Genomic DNA, 18060 nt, shown 5'->3' on the forward strand with positions numbered 1-18060 from the left:
TGAATCATGTTGATTTGTAGTGCAGCCCAACCCGATTACCACCAGAGGTTTGGCCATGTTATCTGTTTTATATGATCTGCTTTTGGATGAATGACCCCTTGGGACTTCATCAGCTGAAAGGCATGGAGAAAGTTCGCAAAGGCACCTTTCTTGTTCTTGCTGGATATTATTTATTTGATTTATATATCATGTTCCCATACAGATCAAATGTATCTTTGATGGATGTTGGGACTGGACAGGACAGGACAGGTTGCTACCCTGGTGTCCTGTTGGCTTGCAGACAACTTTTCAAAGTGACTTATTAAAGCCCTAATGATTAGACCCAATAGATGGATTTCATCCTTATGCCATAGCATAGTCTGAAGGTAAAATGACAGAATCTCAAAATAAAGCCAGCATGTACCTTACCTCTGAGAAAAGATGGAAGCATTGTCCCACATAAAGCAGATGTTCCTCCAAGGTGGCAGGAATGCTCCTTAGGCTGGAAGAATCTGCATGGCACCATCTTCTCTAAGCCAAATTCTGGTGTCTCTGACAATCATTTATTTACTAGATTCAAAGCCCATTTTATATGGAAATAAAATGGGCGCTAGAAGGGCTCTCGCTCCCCCCAGGCGACTCAGAAAGGGTTCTGTGTGGGCGGGGAGGCAGGTGAAAGACGGGCATGGACCGGGCTGGTGGCGCAGTGGGCCTGGGGCAGCCTAGTGAGGTGGAACTCACTTGGGGCAGGCTCCTCACATATCTTCGTCGGCACCAGTGGCGGGAAGGAGGTGAGGAGTGGATCGGGCGGCCATTTTGTCCCGGGCTGCCGGCGAGGGCTGTGCGCTACACTGGCGCCAGAGTGGCAGGGCAGGGGAGGGCTTCCGTTCGCGGCAATGTAGAGGCCGGGTGGCAATGTGTTGGGGCGCTGGTAGTTGCAGAGCGGCTGGGCGGCGGCCTCGTGGTCTCGTCGGGCATGTTGCTGCGTGCTGGCTGGGTGCGGTGGCAGCGAAGTTGGTGGAGAGGCCGGGAAGTGTGGAAGCTTTCCAGAAGGTTGGGGAGAGGGCCGGGGACGGCGGAAGCGCCGAGCGCCGTGGCTGGGTGCAGCAGCCGGGGCGAAGGTGGCTGAGAGCACGGCGAGGTTGGTGGCTGGTCTCGGCGGCGGCGAAGGTCGGTCAGAGGCCAGCAAGGGGGGCAGTTGGGGAAGGGCAGTCGCTGGGCAGAGGGAAAGAACTTTTCCCCGAGCCCAGCGGCCGTGGGGCGAGCCTCCTCACTGGCAGCCATCCAGCTAGGATGGTGGCTTGGAAGGACGATAGTTCTTGGCTTGGCGTTCAGGAGACACTTGGCCACTTGGCCCTGTAGTGCCACTCGGAGGAGCGAATCAGGAGCCGCGAACAGACAGAGCCCGCCCTAACTCCTCCCCGACAGCCCTTACTCTTTTATTTAATCCGCTCCACAGGAGCGGATTAAAGATTAGTTGGATTTATGAAGCAATGACACGGAGACTGTAGTTTGGAGAAAGCAAGCCTCTCGATGCTCCGAGAGCAGTTTATTTATACATTCTTGTATACCACCTGGCGAAAGCTCAGTGGCTAATATTTGTTGCAATAAGGCGGAGACCCTGTGACCTGGTCAGGCAGGTGGCCCCTGACCGATGCATACCATGTCCTTATGGTTTTCTGATCCTCCTGTCCTGTTTCCTGTTTCAATGGGGGGGGGGGGAGAGGAAGACCCGAGTTCAAAGCGATCTGAATTTAACAGGATTGACAATGGAATAAAGAAAGTAAGTGCAGACTCTGCCCTAATGATTACAAATCATCATACACAGTTGGTGCTGTGATTGTTGAGACAGTTGTCTTCAGAACTGAGCAGAGGCAATAGAAACACCAAAGAACTTCCTTGCCAAATAGACCATCCCTGTTATGTGGCATCTGTTTATTTCCCACTTGTTGGGAAATCTTCAGATTTCTTGAAGGAGCATTTTATGGAATAGCCTTCCATAATATTTGTGTGTTGGGAGGCTGGTGTTAACCAGCAATGCTTCTGTTTGCATTACACATAAATTACAGTCATGCTGTAATTATTCCCGTGAAGCTAAGTATACTGTTTCAGGAAATATTTAACTAAGAGTATTGTACATGTAGCTGACAGCAACATATCTTGGAAGAGAGTCAGGACTTGGTCAAGGTGTAGTAAATTCAGAACAGCTTCATGGAACTCAGTGGAATTGATACTTTTTAGATTTATGCCACTGTCAAAGATCACTTTGGGAGACTGAGAACATCAACAATTAATCTTATGCGTTGTTAATCCTCCAAGAATGCTTCCTGTAATAAAGAGAATAGGTTTCCCTGCTCAGCATATATTTCACTTCTTGATGAAAAATGCAAAAAACTATGTTTATGGTGTATATTGTAGATCCAAATGTTGACTACTGCAGATCCAATAATTCAGACCAGAGCTGAATTAGGAAAGAGTCACCTCGGGTTTAGCCTGTAGACAGTCCAAGGTTTAGTATCCTAGTTTTTCTAATTAAAGGATCTCATTGAATCATAAGCGTTGGGAAGATCTTTTCTCTGCCTGGGATCCTGGCAAGTTGCTGCTGCTTACAGAAGTACCTGTTGAGTTCGATGGCCTTGACTTGATGGATGCATCCTGTTTCCTCCCACCTACCCCCCCCCCACCCTTCGCATATGTCCAGGTTCCCATTGGAGCATTTCTATAGGATGTTATATGGTGTGGAAAGGGGTGGAAAATGGATGTAAGCCTTGGAGCATTCCAGGACGCATTCCTCTGATCTAATGGGATTTGGTGGAAGCAAAGATGGGAAAACATATTCTTTTTTTTCTCTTTTTGGCATACCTATTGTACAAATTCAGCACTCCAGTGTCAAAATTTAATTTGTAGTCACACTCTGTCTTCACTACATCCCATATTCTCAGCAGTAGATTAATCTATTTATCTTCACATACATTTTCACTTGTGAGTTGTGTGGGTATCATTATTTTAATTACTTGGGTGGGTATTGCTTTTTCAGTCCCGGCCCCTACCTGGTGGAACAAGCTCCCGGACGAGCTAAGGGCCCTGTCGGAGCTTTCTGGGTTACGCAGGGCCTGTAAGACGGAGCTCTTCTGCCAGGCTTTTGGTTGAGGCTGGGCTAAATACCGGGCTATGAGAACAGGTCCTTCCCCACCCTTGTGCAATCTGGACCTCCCAGGGCCAACCATCACCCTGGTTTTACAACTCTTAGTTGCAACTGGGAATGGACGAGCTGAGGATTGAGGGCCATTAAGAGTAGTATTGTCGATTGTAAGCCATGACTTCTTTGGGTAGTAAGAGTAGTACTGTCACCATCTTGTCATTTTATTGTTGCTTTGTTTTTAGTTTTTATACTTAGTATGTTGTATTGTTGGCAAGAGAGCATAGCTTGTCGCCTTATGGGGTTAATGTATTTATTATTATCCTGTAAACTGTCACAAGCCGGCTGGTCTGGGAGTGGCAGCATTAAAATTCAATTACTATAAACCAACCAACAAATAAATAAATACTCACCAACTAGTGAGCCACTTAGTGTGAAAATAGTCAGGTGGTATTCCATTCAGCTAAACTGCAACACAGGCTTGCCTCTGATGGTCCATGTTGTGAGTTCAGTTGCCTTAAGCAGCAAGACTCCTGTTCTCACCCTGGTGGATATACAAATGTTAAAAGGAAAATGCAGATTCCAAAGCTTCTTGCTTAAGAGGACCAAATTAACAAATGTTTCTTTCTCTCAAGGATGAAGCAGTGTGAAGGCTTAGGGGATGTGATAGGTAGGGTCTAATCTGTTTCAGGGCTGTTCAGGTTTATCACTAACTGTTCGTTTAAATCGGAATTTGAAATGGTGCTCCTGTTGTATCATTCTTGCTGACCCAGATTTTTAAAATTAAAGAGTAAGAATTCACCTGCATTGAGAACCAGTCTGATATTGCCGAAGACAGTGTAAGAAGTAAACAAAAAATCCCTATAGTGTATTAAATGCACAGCTTACAGTATGAAATAGGAATGTGTACTTCAAATGTTAGTAATCATTTCAGATCTGGATTTCAAGTAGGACACTGTTTTTGGTATCTGGATTTTTCAGAAGTTTTGTTACTATGTTATCTTTATCTGTTTCCTGTTTCCTGTAAACCACCCTGAGCCCTCTGGGAGGGCAGTATATAAATATAATAATGTAATAATAAATAAGATTTTTAGCAGGTATTCCCCCCACTGAAAATTCAAGATCTTTATTTTTGTCATTTTCTGACCTCCCCCTGAGGCAACTAGAGTGGGAAGGGATGGAAAGAGAGGGAGCAAGCCCCAGGCTTACCAAGTTGGTATTCTTTATGCTTAGAAATGGCAGGTCCATCCTGGCAACTGGTGGCAGGATGGGGGGGGAGTGACTTACCAGGAGAGGCCGAGGTGATGTTACTGGCAACATGGCTATGGTGGCAACATGATGCTCTGGTGTTTGGACAAATAATTCTATGGTAGAAATGGCTTCCACCATAGAGTTTCAGCCCACATACCAGAGCATCACCCAGACATCACCTGCCGCAGGGGACGGGAGGGGCTGCGTTTCTGGCAACCCTATCTCCACTGGAGGATTTTCCCTGCTGCTGGCATCAGATGAAGCAGAGTATGCTCCACTGTTCCAACATGTGCTCCCTTACATTTGGACTTTCTAACTTGAGTTAGGGTCAGTTGCCCAGGACTGCAGTCATTTGGGGAGAATTGAACTCAATCAGGGCTAGCTTGAAAGACTGACATATTTGTTAGTTGGGGAAAGGGGCAGTATATGGTGTAGGAATTTCTACCAGGCTACTGTGCCACATGCAGCCCAAAGGACCTCTGATGGGCTACCAGCAGATTAGAACTATTAGGCCTTTTCCAAAACAAGATTCTATTTAGGGAAATGAAGTGGTACAGGAACTGCGAGGCATGCAGTCATAAGAACAGCAAAACCAGAAGGATGGGCACCATGCCCATCTGAGGAAAGAAAGAAAACATCAAGATTACTGCACTTGAGAATTGTCATGGAGAGCTGGGGAGAAGTGGGAGATATGCTGAAGGGAAAAGGAGAATGAGAGCTTTTAGAGGAAAGAAAGAAAAAGTTTAAGCTCAGCAAAATGGATGGGCAAAGAGCAAAAGACCCATCCTTGGTCTGCTGAGCTGGGTCCATTGGCCCAAAGGGCCAATCCAGATCCAGAACTTCAGAGGTCACCACTTATGCCTAGGGAGGAGATGGCAGAATAGTAGGAGACTCAAGCAGATCTTTCTGAATTCCTGATAAGATAATAAAAGGTAAGGCAATGGAGATTTATTCTATTGTGGCAAGAAAACATACTGAAATTCCAGAGGAGGAAAAAATGGACTTGACAGCCTCTGAGCAAGCAAAGGGGATGAGATCCGATCCACCTCCGCCACCCCTTGGCAGCACCCAACAGGTTTGGGCTTAAAATTAAAAGAATCTGTTTCTATGCCTAAATGAATGTCACAAAATTCTATGGCTCATAACCCTAATATGAACAATGGAATCAAACATAAGGACTCACATATCCTTTTAATAGCTTATGCAGCCATTTCCCCTGATGATACTAGCCTGGAATCCAATCAAACAATTGTCCAAGATCACAGGGCACAAACCACAGGCTTGAAGCAAGAGCTCACACCTTCACGAAGCACTCAAAAGATACACCTGATCAGAACACAAAGTCACCATTAAAATGTTACAGCTGCTAACAGTGATTCTCTTTCCTACTGGATCCTTCACAGTGGTCAGCAGCCAAATCAAATCCACCTGCGATATACGTGTGTGAATGTAACAGGCAATTATATTCCTATAAATGTATTTATGTAAATCCATGCAGACAATTGGCACTGTGCACTATAAGAATGACTTGCAGATTAATGTTTGTTTGGAAAAGTTAAGGGAGGTTAATTATAAAACAGCAGAGACACCCCTCAAATTAATAGCTAGCAAAAGGATGAAGTCAAAAACCATTAACTCAGAAGCGAATAACCCTCAGGTAACTTGCTTCCATTTGTTTGTAGGCAGAGATGCCAGATGCATACACTTGAAAGGGCTGGTGGGAGTGACACTGTGAACTCCAAACTGAGGGAGACTTCCTCGCAGTGTCTTTATTTTATGGATAGCTGAAAGAATGTTGGATTCTCAGGAATTAGGAAGAGTGTGGGTTTCTTGGCAAATCCAAACACAGCCACAAAGAGAAGGAAAAAATCCTGCTATGTGAATGTCTTGAACTGGAAAACAGCTGTTGGAAATCCAGTGCTCTGTGAGACAGTTTAAATAGCCATCAGACCACATTGCCCCTTAGGCCCTGAAGCAGCAGGCAGTTAACACTCCTAAGTACAGGAGTAAACTCTTCCAATCCATATGCTTCAAGTCATTGTTAAACTGGACTATTTACTGCTCGGAACACTGAGAAGTCGCGCAATCCAGTTTCTTCATGCAGAGGGAAGGACCCAAACATTTATTTTCAGCCAGGCCTTTAATTAAGGGGCTGATCTTCTAAACTAGTTTTTATAGTCTGCTTCTAGCTTGAGAAGTGTTTTATGAGATTCGTTTTAAAATGCTGTATGGTTTAGGTTGTCTTTAATGCCCTTTGTTTTTTTAAACACTGGTTTCTAAATATGTTTATGATTAATTGCTGTAATTTTTATGGAATGTGTGTTCTTGTTCTATTTATTTGGTGAGATTCATACAACAGGAAAGAGGGCATAAGTGTTGCTTTATATAAATCGACAGATATAAACCCTAGACCGATTCCACATGAGGAATTTACCCCTGGACAGCTTCTCATTGCGTGCAGATTTTAGTGCTACTTCCACATGACGTTGGCAGCAACTTCTGGCTGTGCAGGAGGTGGCACGAGTTTTTGTCAGTTTTGCTTCACAATGAAGCAAATTGCCAAATCCTGATTTGCCACTTCTTGTCACACTACAATCTGGGGCACAAACAAGGTCAAGCCTGTCTGGAGGGAGAAACAGGTGACAGTCTCAGTAGCATTTTGCCTGCCCTCCCCTCACCATTTCTAGACCCAAAACTTTTTTTTTTTAAATGGTGTTGTCTGTGTTGCTGCAGGATCACAAAGCTACATACCCTCAGTACAAATAAAAATGTTCTCTTCATTGAGCATAGTAATTTTGGGATTGGGCAGCTAAAACACATTCTTGTTTGTGTTTTTTGGTGGTGGGGTATGAACAGGGAAAGAGAGGGGGGCATGTGATGCAGCAGCCGTCTCCCTATTAGCTTGGTATCCGTGCTCTTTGTTTTAAATCTTTATCATTAACACACAATCATTGGGGTCCAGTTACCATGGCCAGCCTATCACAAATCTACCCAAACATAAAGAGAGACCATTATATAAAGAATCCTGAAAAGGGATCTAAGGAAATCTTTTATTGTTGTGGCATCAGTAAGTTTTTTTTTAATGTTTTACTGTTGAGGCATTTCCCCATACTAGCACAGAAGTGTATTATTTAAAAAAAAAATTAAATTCTGGGTGCAGAAATTTGAGTCCCCAAAACTGTGAAGGGATTGGTGGCTTGTATTGACTGACAACTCGAGGAGCGTGCAGAGAAATTCGGGTTGTCTACACTTTCAGATTCTCCGCCACCTCGTCGGAGCAATGGCGGAGCAATAAAAGCAATGACGAAGTGGCGGTAAAACACAGGAGGGGTCTCCCATTGGGAAGCATGCAATCACACGGTTTCCAAACCCACGTTTGCAAGCAGGAGGCAGAGCATGTTTAAAACCTCCATTTAGAATCAGTGGCTATTTTGGCTATTTGCTGGCTATTTTGGACTCTTGCTTTCTGCTCCTTTGTCATGAGGCTGCACAAGTAACATAACCACAAATGTGATACCTTTGAGAGTTATGCATGCAATTAAACTAGCCACTGTAATATTCATTATCCAAGCAGGTATTACAGTCAGTAACATTAAACAAAGATGAAGGCAATTGAGGGCAAGGGCTATGGGCTGGCTCCCATTAAGGAGCTCCATGGAAGAAAAATTTGCACTGATTTCTCCCATCCCACGGTAGACTCCTGACTCTCCTGTCTCTGTTTCAAGGGACTTCAGGGGCTTCGGTAGAAGAGGAAAGATGAGGAAGTTTTGTTCCATGGATGGAAATCTTTCTGTGAATGGAAATTTGGTGGCATCCAACCCAATGAGGGGAAGGGGGGATAGTATGAAGAAGGATAACATCAAGACAATGGAAATGCACTTCCTAGGGCAGGATGCACATTTTTTTCCATTTTAATTTTGCTTTAATTTTTAAAATAAATTTGCTTTATTTTAATATATGCATTTTGTTACTGCATTCATTCATCTACAATGGGAAACACATTTCTGGCTATCACTTTTTGTTTCATCTGATTCAGATGAAATTTTCAGAAATCCTGCTCCTCGTCCAAGGGATTTTTCCTGCCATATTCAGGCAAACTGGAGAAAGAATCCCAGTTTTATATGCAATTGAAAACCAAACCAGTTTCTTTGGCTACCACAACTTTGTTTTCCATCCAATCTGCATGAAATTCTCCGTGATTGTTGCTCTTGCTCAAGGAATCTTTCTTGCCAAATTTCAGGAGAAAGCGTTCCAGTTATATGGGCAATTAAAATTCTCAGCGGCAGAGTAAACCCAGAGAGGCACAACTTGATAAGAGAGTGAGCTTCCCCCTTCTTTTCAAGAATCTTTTGGTCAGGGAATCTGGTCCATTTAAAAATGAAAGTGGAGCATAGGCAAGAGGAATGGAACTTTGCCCCCTCCTGTATAAGGACCTGCCGTTCTCTGTTGTGCTCGATATTCTCCCCAGCTGGCTTAACTTCCCACAATGGAATTAGTTGGGTGGGAAAAAAATACTTCAGACAGTGGAGCAGAGTGAGGTAAGGTGTATTTGTGTGTGTGTGGGGGGAGGGGTTGGCTGTGGGAGAGCAGGGTTAGCTGCCCTCACGTGCATCTTTGGAAGTGGTTGAAAAACCCTCGCCATTACCTGGCAAATATTCCACATGATCTACCCCTGTGGGTACATGAACAATCCCTGGGAGCTTTGTCCTAGCTGGGGAAGGGAAGTTATATGTAGAAATATATTGGCATTGAAATCAATAGAAGCATTTTTTTTATTATTTAGCTCTTCATTCAAGGAGCTCAGAGTGGCACACATAATTTCCCCTCTGTTTTATCCTCACAGCAACCCTGTGATGTTGGTTAGGCTGACTGGTCCAAAGTCACCCCGCAAACTTCCATGGCAGAGTGGGGATTTGAACTAGAGATCCTAGATTCAGCTCAGATTGGTGACCTTGCATAACAAGTTAAAGAAACCAGCTTGCACTTTATAAAACAAATAAAAATCCACCTCAAAATTATTATTATTTTATACCCTTCTAATTTACACTCGAATTAGCACTAAAGGATAGGGAAAAACCACAGACATTCACAAAAATAGCAAATGAATTACTCACTAAGTGACTCACTAGATATCCAATTCATGAGGCAAACAGAAAGAACCTGAAAATCCTCAGTCGCCAAGAGAACAGAACTAGTTCCAGCAAAGCTTGGGGTGAGGTGCTTTTAAAGCACTAAAAAAATAGCTCTGTCAAAGATAACAATGACTGGTGAAAACACTATGCAAACAGGGTAGGGGTGGGGGGAAATCTCTGGTATTAGAAAATCTCTTTGATTGCAGGGATAGGAAAGATTTCATGTCAGTTTCATTATCTCCAAAAACCCATCCCCCTTTTACACTCACTAAATTAGACAGCCAGGTACCAGAATAATGGATATTAAATTACATATATGATTGTCAGTAAGTTTGCTATCCATTCTTTTTATAGCAACAATGACAAATAGGAGCCTATTCTTTTATTTGAATGAATGAATGAATGAATGAATGAATGAATGAATGAATGAATGAATGAACTACAGCATTTGCAAAACTTAACATGAAACAAGGTAACTGTTTTGGCTGAGACCTAAAAGTTAACCAATAATAGACCCATCTATTTTCCTTCTGTTGGAGTAATCCTGCCTCTTTCCTACCACTCCATTGAGCCCTCTTCCAAACTTCCATAAATATAGCTTTTCTGTTGGAGGCACTTCTACTGAAGGAAGAATAAGATAAGTGGGAGGAAGTTTCCTAAGGATGGAGGACGGCTTCTCAGAGGATGTCTGGATCTACTACATTATCAGGAAGTTACCTGCTGTCACAATTATAGTGACCTACGTTAATCCCAATGGGCAATGAGCCCAGTGGTTTGCAAAGATATTTCTGAAAGTATTAGTCATTCAGGAATTCTACAGATCTGTTCAAGAACAACGCATTTCTACTGGGCTTCAATTTCTTTCCCCTCCCAAATTTTCAGTGTTACATACATGTCTCCACAAGGGCAAATCAGCTGAGATCAGTGACTGATAATTTGTTTATGGACTCACACTCTGCCTCACGGACTCTGGTGCTCATTGAATGCTTACAGCTCAGCAGAGCATTCAGTGCAGAGTTCATGACTGGCAGCTCTCCAGTCCATTTTTATTCACAGCCTCCTGTGTAATTATGTTTAACCCAGTTGCTCCACTAAAACCAATGTTTCACAATATGTTAAATTGAGCATTGCAGCTTGAGATTTATATCAATTATGGGCACATTTACACTGCTGATTTAAACCAGTCTGAAATTGGCTTAAATGGGCACTGGTTCCTCAAGGCTGGGGAGAAGTGAAATTTTGGAAGTTGCTGAGAATTCCCTGAAAAACCTCCCTATTTATGTAGTTACAAACCTCAAGACTCCTTAGTTGGAGGACACATAGCAGTGAAACATTCTGAAGCAATGTTAAATTATAAATTGAGAGCCAATGTGGCTCAAGTGTCAAGACTAAGACCAAGTGTCAGGAATGGAGACACTCAAGACTTCTGCAAAGTCCATTGGCTGTCCCTGGCCCTGCTACTCTCTCTTGGCTTAACCAGGAATGCTTACCTGGTATGGCACAAATTTAAATCACCCAGAGTGCAGAAATTAACAATGCAGCTGAGTTAGTTTGGTTTTCTTCATGATGCTCACTCTGTCAAGCATGGTTGACGTGGTCAATCATGAGTTGTTAGCTCATCACCTTGCCGGGGCCGGGATCCAGGGGACAGCTCTTCAGTGGCTGCACTCCTTTCTCTGGAACTGGACATAGAGGGTGGAAGTGTGGAGGAGTTGTCAAGCTCCTACCAACTCCTTTGTGGCATTCCTCAGGGGGTGGTCCTCTGTCCCACATTGTTCAATATCTTTATGTGCCCTCCGGCACAGCTAGTCGAGAGTTATGGGCTGGGTTGTCACCAGTATGCAGATGACACCCAGCTCTATCTCCTGATGGATGGCCATCCGGACTCCCCCCCCCCCCCCGATACATCTGCCATAGCTACCATAGTCACTTGAAACCCAACTCCGCCAATATGGAGGTCCTGTGGCTGGGCAGGAAGGTGACAGACATGGAAGTGCACCTACCTGCCGTGGCTGGGGTGAAGCTTCACATCTTGCCCTCAGCCAGGAATCTGAGAGTGAATCTGGATCTTCTTTGTCAATTGAGGTTCAGGTTATTGGAGTATCCCACTTGGCATTTTTCCATCTCTGCTAGGCGAGGCTACTAGTGCCCTATCTGTCCTCAGATTGCTTGGCTACAGTGATCCATGCAGTGGTCACCTCCAGTCTGGACTTCTGCAACTTGCCCTATGTATGCCTACCCTTGTCTCTGACCCAGAAATTGCAGCTGGTGCAGAATGCAGCTACTAGGGTTCTCACAGTGACACCTTGGAGGGCCCATATGCATCCCTTGCTGAGGTGGCTGCATGGACTCATAGTTGCAGCCCACATCAGGCTCAAGGTTCTTTCATTAACCTTCAAGGCCATCTTCAGTCTGGGCCCCACATATCAGGACCATATATTTCCTTATGCCCACTGCAGGGCACTTCACTTGTGAGTGTAAATATGTTGATGATCCCAAGGCCAAGGGAGGTTCACCTGGCCTCAACCAGGGCCAGGGCAAGGGCCTTCTTGGTCCTGGCCTCAGCCTGGTAGAATGAGCTCCTGGGAGGGCTGAGAGCCCTGACACAACTTTCTTAGTTCCACAAGACCTGCAAAAAGTAGCTCTTCCATTGGGTCTTTGGTTGAGGCCAGAGCAATGAGATCTGGACCCCTCCCTGAGGCAGCCAGGTCATCCTCCAACCCCTGCAATGTCCCCTGAGGCACTCGATCAAAGCCTGGGAGCAGGGGGTGGGTCATTTATCACCACTATATTATATTACCGTTGATTATATTATTTTAAGGAGGTTTATTGTGGGGATTATATGTTGTTACCTGCCACAAGGCTCTGTGTGAGAATGGTGCATTATTAATTGAATGAATGAATAATAATTCAGTAGTTAAAATGCATGATTTGCCTGTCAAGAATCTCAGGTCCAATTGCCCATAAAAATGATCTTAGATAGCAGGGCTGGGCCTGATACCTTGGAGAAGCTGCCAGTCAGATTAGAAAATGCTCAGCTAGGGAAGATCAATGGTGGGACTTTGTGTAAAGTATAAATTCTTGGAGCATGGAAGATCTCTCCAAAGTGACGTATCTGATCAACCCCTTTAAGGTCTCTGATACAAATAGGCTTGCTTGGGTTGGGAAATAACTGGAGATTTTGGGTGGAGCCTGGGAAGGAGAGGTTTGGGGAGGGGCCGGAATTCAGAGGCACAATGCCATAGAGTTCACCCTCCAAAGCACCCATTTTCTGCAGGCAAGTGATATCCGTCACCTGGAGGTAAGTGCTAATTCTGGGAGATCGACAGGCTCCACCTGGGAGTTGGCAAACGTTCCTCTCCCTAGCAAAGGCTACAGGATCACTCCTGTTTCTTTAGGATGATTCCTTCACTCATGGGTTGTGGGAAGAGGAATCATGCAGGTATGCAGTTCCTTCCTGTACCTTGTGAATAAGGACTGGATTGGGTCCTTTAAAACTATACACTCTTTCTAGTCTTGAAGTTTGTTCTTTTCCCTTGAAACGTCATTTCCCTTTTTTAATTGAAGCCTCCTGCACGAGAAGCCTTTGCTTGCTTTGCTGTCAACCTCTCTTATGCACGTTTAGCTGCCTGTAAGCATGTCTGCTTAGTAATGGCAGTGTGAGAATGTTGAACAGTTCTAAATATGAGAATCTGCCAGCCTCCCACAAATATTAAAAGTTTAGGTGCACTGTGGTTCACCCATAAGTTTATGCAAACTTGCACTAATTAATTCCAAACTAGTCATTTCAAGAATGTCCTGTAGATTTCCTTCCATCACCCATCACAGGCTGCTTGGGATCCTAACATGTAATTAGAGAGATCTGCCTGGGGGAGTTCCAGGCCTGACTGCTGTTTAAATGATCCTGTTTGATAGACTACGGACAACAGGTGGCCTGTTTGTGCCAACAGTGGTCTTAGGGTGACTGCCAAAAGGGAATGTCTGCCAAAATGCTGTGGGTGTTATGATAGGCTATTTTGAAACACATTTTCTATAAAGGAACAGAACCTATTACAGAGGATATTTATTAGCATGCGATGGAAATGGCATATATAAAACTGCATGTGTTGGCAATAAAAAGCTCTTGGTGCAGATCTTTCTATACTTGCCACAACACATCAGTCAGCAGATCAAGCCAATGGCCCATTCAGTCCAACACTCTGACTGTTTCCACATTAGGAGACATACCTTGTTTTAGCCTTGCTTTGGATTTACTTTGGATGCTGCAAGTTGACTCTAGGTTTTCTGCATTTGGGCTTGCCCCCCCAGGCCGAAATATGCCATATGCTTTCTGCATCTGAATAGGATGGAGGCAGCCTCTCATGATGCTTTGCTCCCTTCCCCTTTTCCAAAAATGATTTTTTTTTTTTGCTCAATGGTGCCTTTCATTTCATTGTGCCCTTTAAATCCACCATTCTGCACCCTTGGTTGCCTCTCCTCCTTCTCACCAAAGTAAGCTAGAAATGTTTTGTTTTTTTAAGTGAGTTATCATGTTACAATAGTGCTGCAATGCAATGTGGAAGACTGCCAATGTTTTTTAATTGCTAGAAACAGTGTTGTAATGCGATAACCAGATTTTTTTTTTTAAGGCTGATGAAAAACCCCTGAATGCATGCATTTCTCCATTGGGCAGCCCCGAATTAGATTCCATCTTGACCAATCACTGTAAAAGATGGCAATACAGAATTCTAACCCCCCCCCCCCCCAACCTCTCCCACTATCCGACTGGGACCAAGAACTCTCTTTCATTGGGAGAAAGGGTCTTGAGCTAACTGATGTTAAGGGTAACTCCGGGACTCTACAAAAGATCCCATTGTTTTTGCCTCCTTGCTTCATAGTGAAGAACTTTTTTTCTGAGAGCAATTTATATTGATGTGAGAATTCTGCTAACCTAGACAATTGTCCCTCCAGCCCAAATTTCCTATTCTTGAAGAGTCACGAGGAGAATTTAACAAACATTATTGTTCTCAGGATGCATGTAAACAGAACCTGAGCCCTCTCAAGTTCTTCATAAATAAACATGACACAGTGTAAATAAAACAGTCAAAGATCCGCTGTCCAAATATTTAACCTATTTAAGGGTCCAACATAATTAAAGATTTACGAGAATTAACACACGAGATTGCAGTCTTCAATATAACATTTTTGCAAGCTCTGAGGCTGATGTCTAAAACAAGTGTAGTAGTTGGACAGATAGAGCCAAATGACATGTTGGATTGGTTATCTTGAGCTGTGTCTCCTTATGTGTTTTGGGGAGACACTGAATTTGATTGGAGCAGTGAGGGAAGGGTTTCATCTGGACTGAATCAGCATTGCAGGGGCAAGGTTAAACACAGCTGAGACTTACTGCAAAATGGCTGCATTGCAGGCACGGGACTGAAGGGGTCTGTAGGATGCTTTACCCACCCTTGGATTCATTAATAGAAAAGAACAGAGCCTTGGGGGACTGCACTGAAAAGCCCCATGTCATCTAGGAGGTGGCCTGATCAAGCCCGGGAAGTTTGGGTGGGATCTATGTAGTGATGACATAGAGCCTGTCCAAAATGTTTTCCCCAGCTGGTGAGCGGTGGGGTGTTTATAGAGCAGCAGGCTGGTCACTCAGTTACTGGGGTTCACCTACATGTTTCGCCAGTGTTCCTTGGAGTAAAGTCAATAAATGTTGTGCAGTAGTAGTATGCCCACTTACTCAGACATTCTTAAAAGATGGTCTTAAAAGTGCCTTTGGACCCAAATTTTGTTCTCACCATTTTTCAACTCTGATGTTAAAACCATGAGTTAACTAGGGAAAGGGTGACATAGAAAAATAAAATTACTACTACTACTACTACTACTACTACTACTACTACTACTACTACTACTACTACTACTACTACTACTACTACACCCTGGGCCTGCAAAAGCTCCCTTCTCTAGTGTCACTGCTCTGATCAAACTGAAAGCCATCCTACAGCTACTTTCAAGTTAAGAACACTAATAACACTTGACATTGACACAGTGCTTCCCCTGTTCTGTATGTCCAATGTAGATTAGCTGGGTAATCCTTACAACAGCTCTATCACAAAGGCCAGTCTTTTTCTTCCCATATGACAGTAAGAGATGCCAAGAATGAGTGGTTTGGCTAACTACTTTGGTAGAGTTGAGCGGTGATGCAGAGACTTCCCAGAGCACAGGTTGTTGTTGTTTTTTTTAACTGCTAGCTCTGAAAAAGAAAAGTGAATAAAATCTGAAGATCCAGTTACAAATCTCCTGTACATTGTGTAACTTGACCCTTAATAATCAGCATAAAAACACTAGTGATCTTTAGCTGTTCTGTCTGGATTTGTTTTCTTTTCCAGGCCTAGACCATGCAGCTGGTGAGCACATGGAAATGGGAAAGAGAAGCACTAAATGGCTTAAGACATTTTGAAATAGACAGAGTGAAACAGTTATGATAACTTCTCTAGGGTCACCTGGCAGCATGTAAGCCAGAACATGGAACACTTCTGAGGTGTCACTGGCTGTTTTGGAACAGGATGTGATGTCATTACATCATGATTCTCCAGGAATTTAAAAACAAAACAACTCAATCCTAGAGCATTCCTAGGTTTCTGTCAGCCCAGGGGATGGAAATTAGACCCTGCCAAGGAAAAGGATGTACTAGAGTTGGCTCCACCTTGCGCCCAGAGGCAACTAGAGAGTTGCTGTTCCAAAACAGTAAGTGACATTTAGGCATTGATCTGTGGTATTCCCCTCTGCCCACCCCCTCCACTGGTACACTGACCAAGATCTGGTGACAAGGATCATTGTCAGGAGGTCCCCCACCAGAACTGTGTAAGTGGTAACTCTATGGGGAATATAACTTGAAGGGCCATTCCACACCCAGAAAATATAGTGAGATACTTACCTTTTGCAGACACTATAGTTTTGGCGTTTTAAATGACGTTGTCAGCATCCAGCATCCCAGCAGCAAACTGGCAGCTACATCCTCCATTTAAAAGTGCTATCTGGTGAATCCACAGAACTGAATTTCCCCAACTTTGTAGCGCAAGCGGGAGGAGAGCAACCAGCAACCACAAATGAAATAAAGTGCATAGCCAAAGTAGCCAAAGTACCGAGATCTTTGTCTTTAGTGCCCGCTCTCGCCCCCACCTCCCTCTCTCTTCTTCCGGGAATGGGGCTTTTTCTTAAAACAAACTTCCTGGAGCAACGAATACTCATTGCTTCATACACACAGAGCAAAAAAAAACAAACAAAACAAAACCCACCAGTTGATGCATAAAGCCTCTCAGTCTCCCCTCGCCCAACCTTTCAAAAATTACTTTTTGTATAATTCAAGGCTGGGGGGTGGCGGCATTAAAATAATCTCTATGCATCAATGAGTAGATGCCTAGGCATACCAAAAACCCGAACCCCCTGCATTGCGGTCCCTTTAAAACAGGGGAAAAGGTGATTAGGTGGCTGTCATGACTGACAGTCAGCGGGAGAGATGCATGTGTAGCGCATCCCTCTCCTCTGCCATTTCAGGCAGTCATGCAGAGTGCAAGGAAGCACCAAAAACTGGGAGAGCAAGAAGAAATTTGGAGGATGGCTCGATTTTTTATAGCGTCATGCAATTTCGCTGCCGTGACGCTATTTTTTTAGATATGCAGAATGGTCTGGAGTGTTACATAATAATTTTATCATCTGTCTCGCATTGCACTACAGGGTCAGAGGGCCTGTCTGCAGGGTCAGAGGGTCACACTGAATAAGGGTTAGTTAGTGTTTCATGGTCTCAGAACAGGACATAGTTTCACCTTGTCAATCTGGACCATGTGGATAGTAAAAAAAAAAAAAAAAAAGGTCTTGCAACCCCCCCCCCCCATCAATGCAAGTTTCTGGGTGAACTGGAGAGAAGTCAAGAGAAACCTTGAAATGGCTACTTCCATTCTGTATTCTGTCCTAGCCTGATCCAGTACATATCATTTTGAGCCCTGTTCTGCATTGCAGTGCGATGAATAACGTCCTTTCATTCTTTCACGGCTCATAATTAAAAATCCATGTGTGAAAGGCCTCCTTTGCTGCAGAAAGATTTTTTCCATTCCATAACTAAGCGCTGTACTTTGAGCACCAGCCCAAAATCTTAGGAATTTCAGATCTTGATGACATTTCAAATCTTCTCAGGGAAATGTGCATTGACATTTATTGTGCTCACAGTATCAGCTGCAGTGAAACTTGGTAGAGGAGTGCAAGACAGCACTGTGTAATCAGTGACTTGGCCTGAGAGGCTACTGGATGAAACTTCCTGCTCAATCACACTGGGTGGTTTTGGACCAGTCACTCATTTTCATACCATGAGCCAACACTTAACATCTGTTAAGGGGGGGGAGGCAAGAGGGCTACATGTGTGTGGCCTTCACATGTGCACCTCTGGATCCCACGGTGAGAGATCTATTATGAATTGTCATCGTCAGATATTTGACTAATAGATAATGTTCTGCAATCTGAGATCCAGCCAAGGACTTGGGAATTACAGATGCATCTGCACAGGATTCTTGCTGGTCT

The sequence above is a fragment of the Paroedura picta genome, chromosome 3 (genome assembly GCF_049243985.1).
Source record: "Paroedura picta isolate Pp20150507F chromosome 3, Ppicta_v3.0, whole genome shotgun sequence".
Lineage (NCBI taxonomy): Eukaryota > Metazoa > Chordata > Lepidosauria > Squamata > Gekkonidae > Paroedura > Paroedura picta.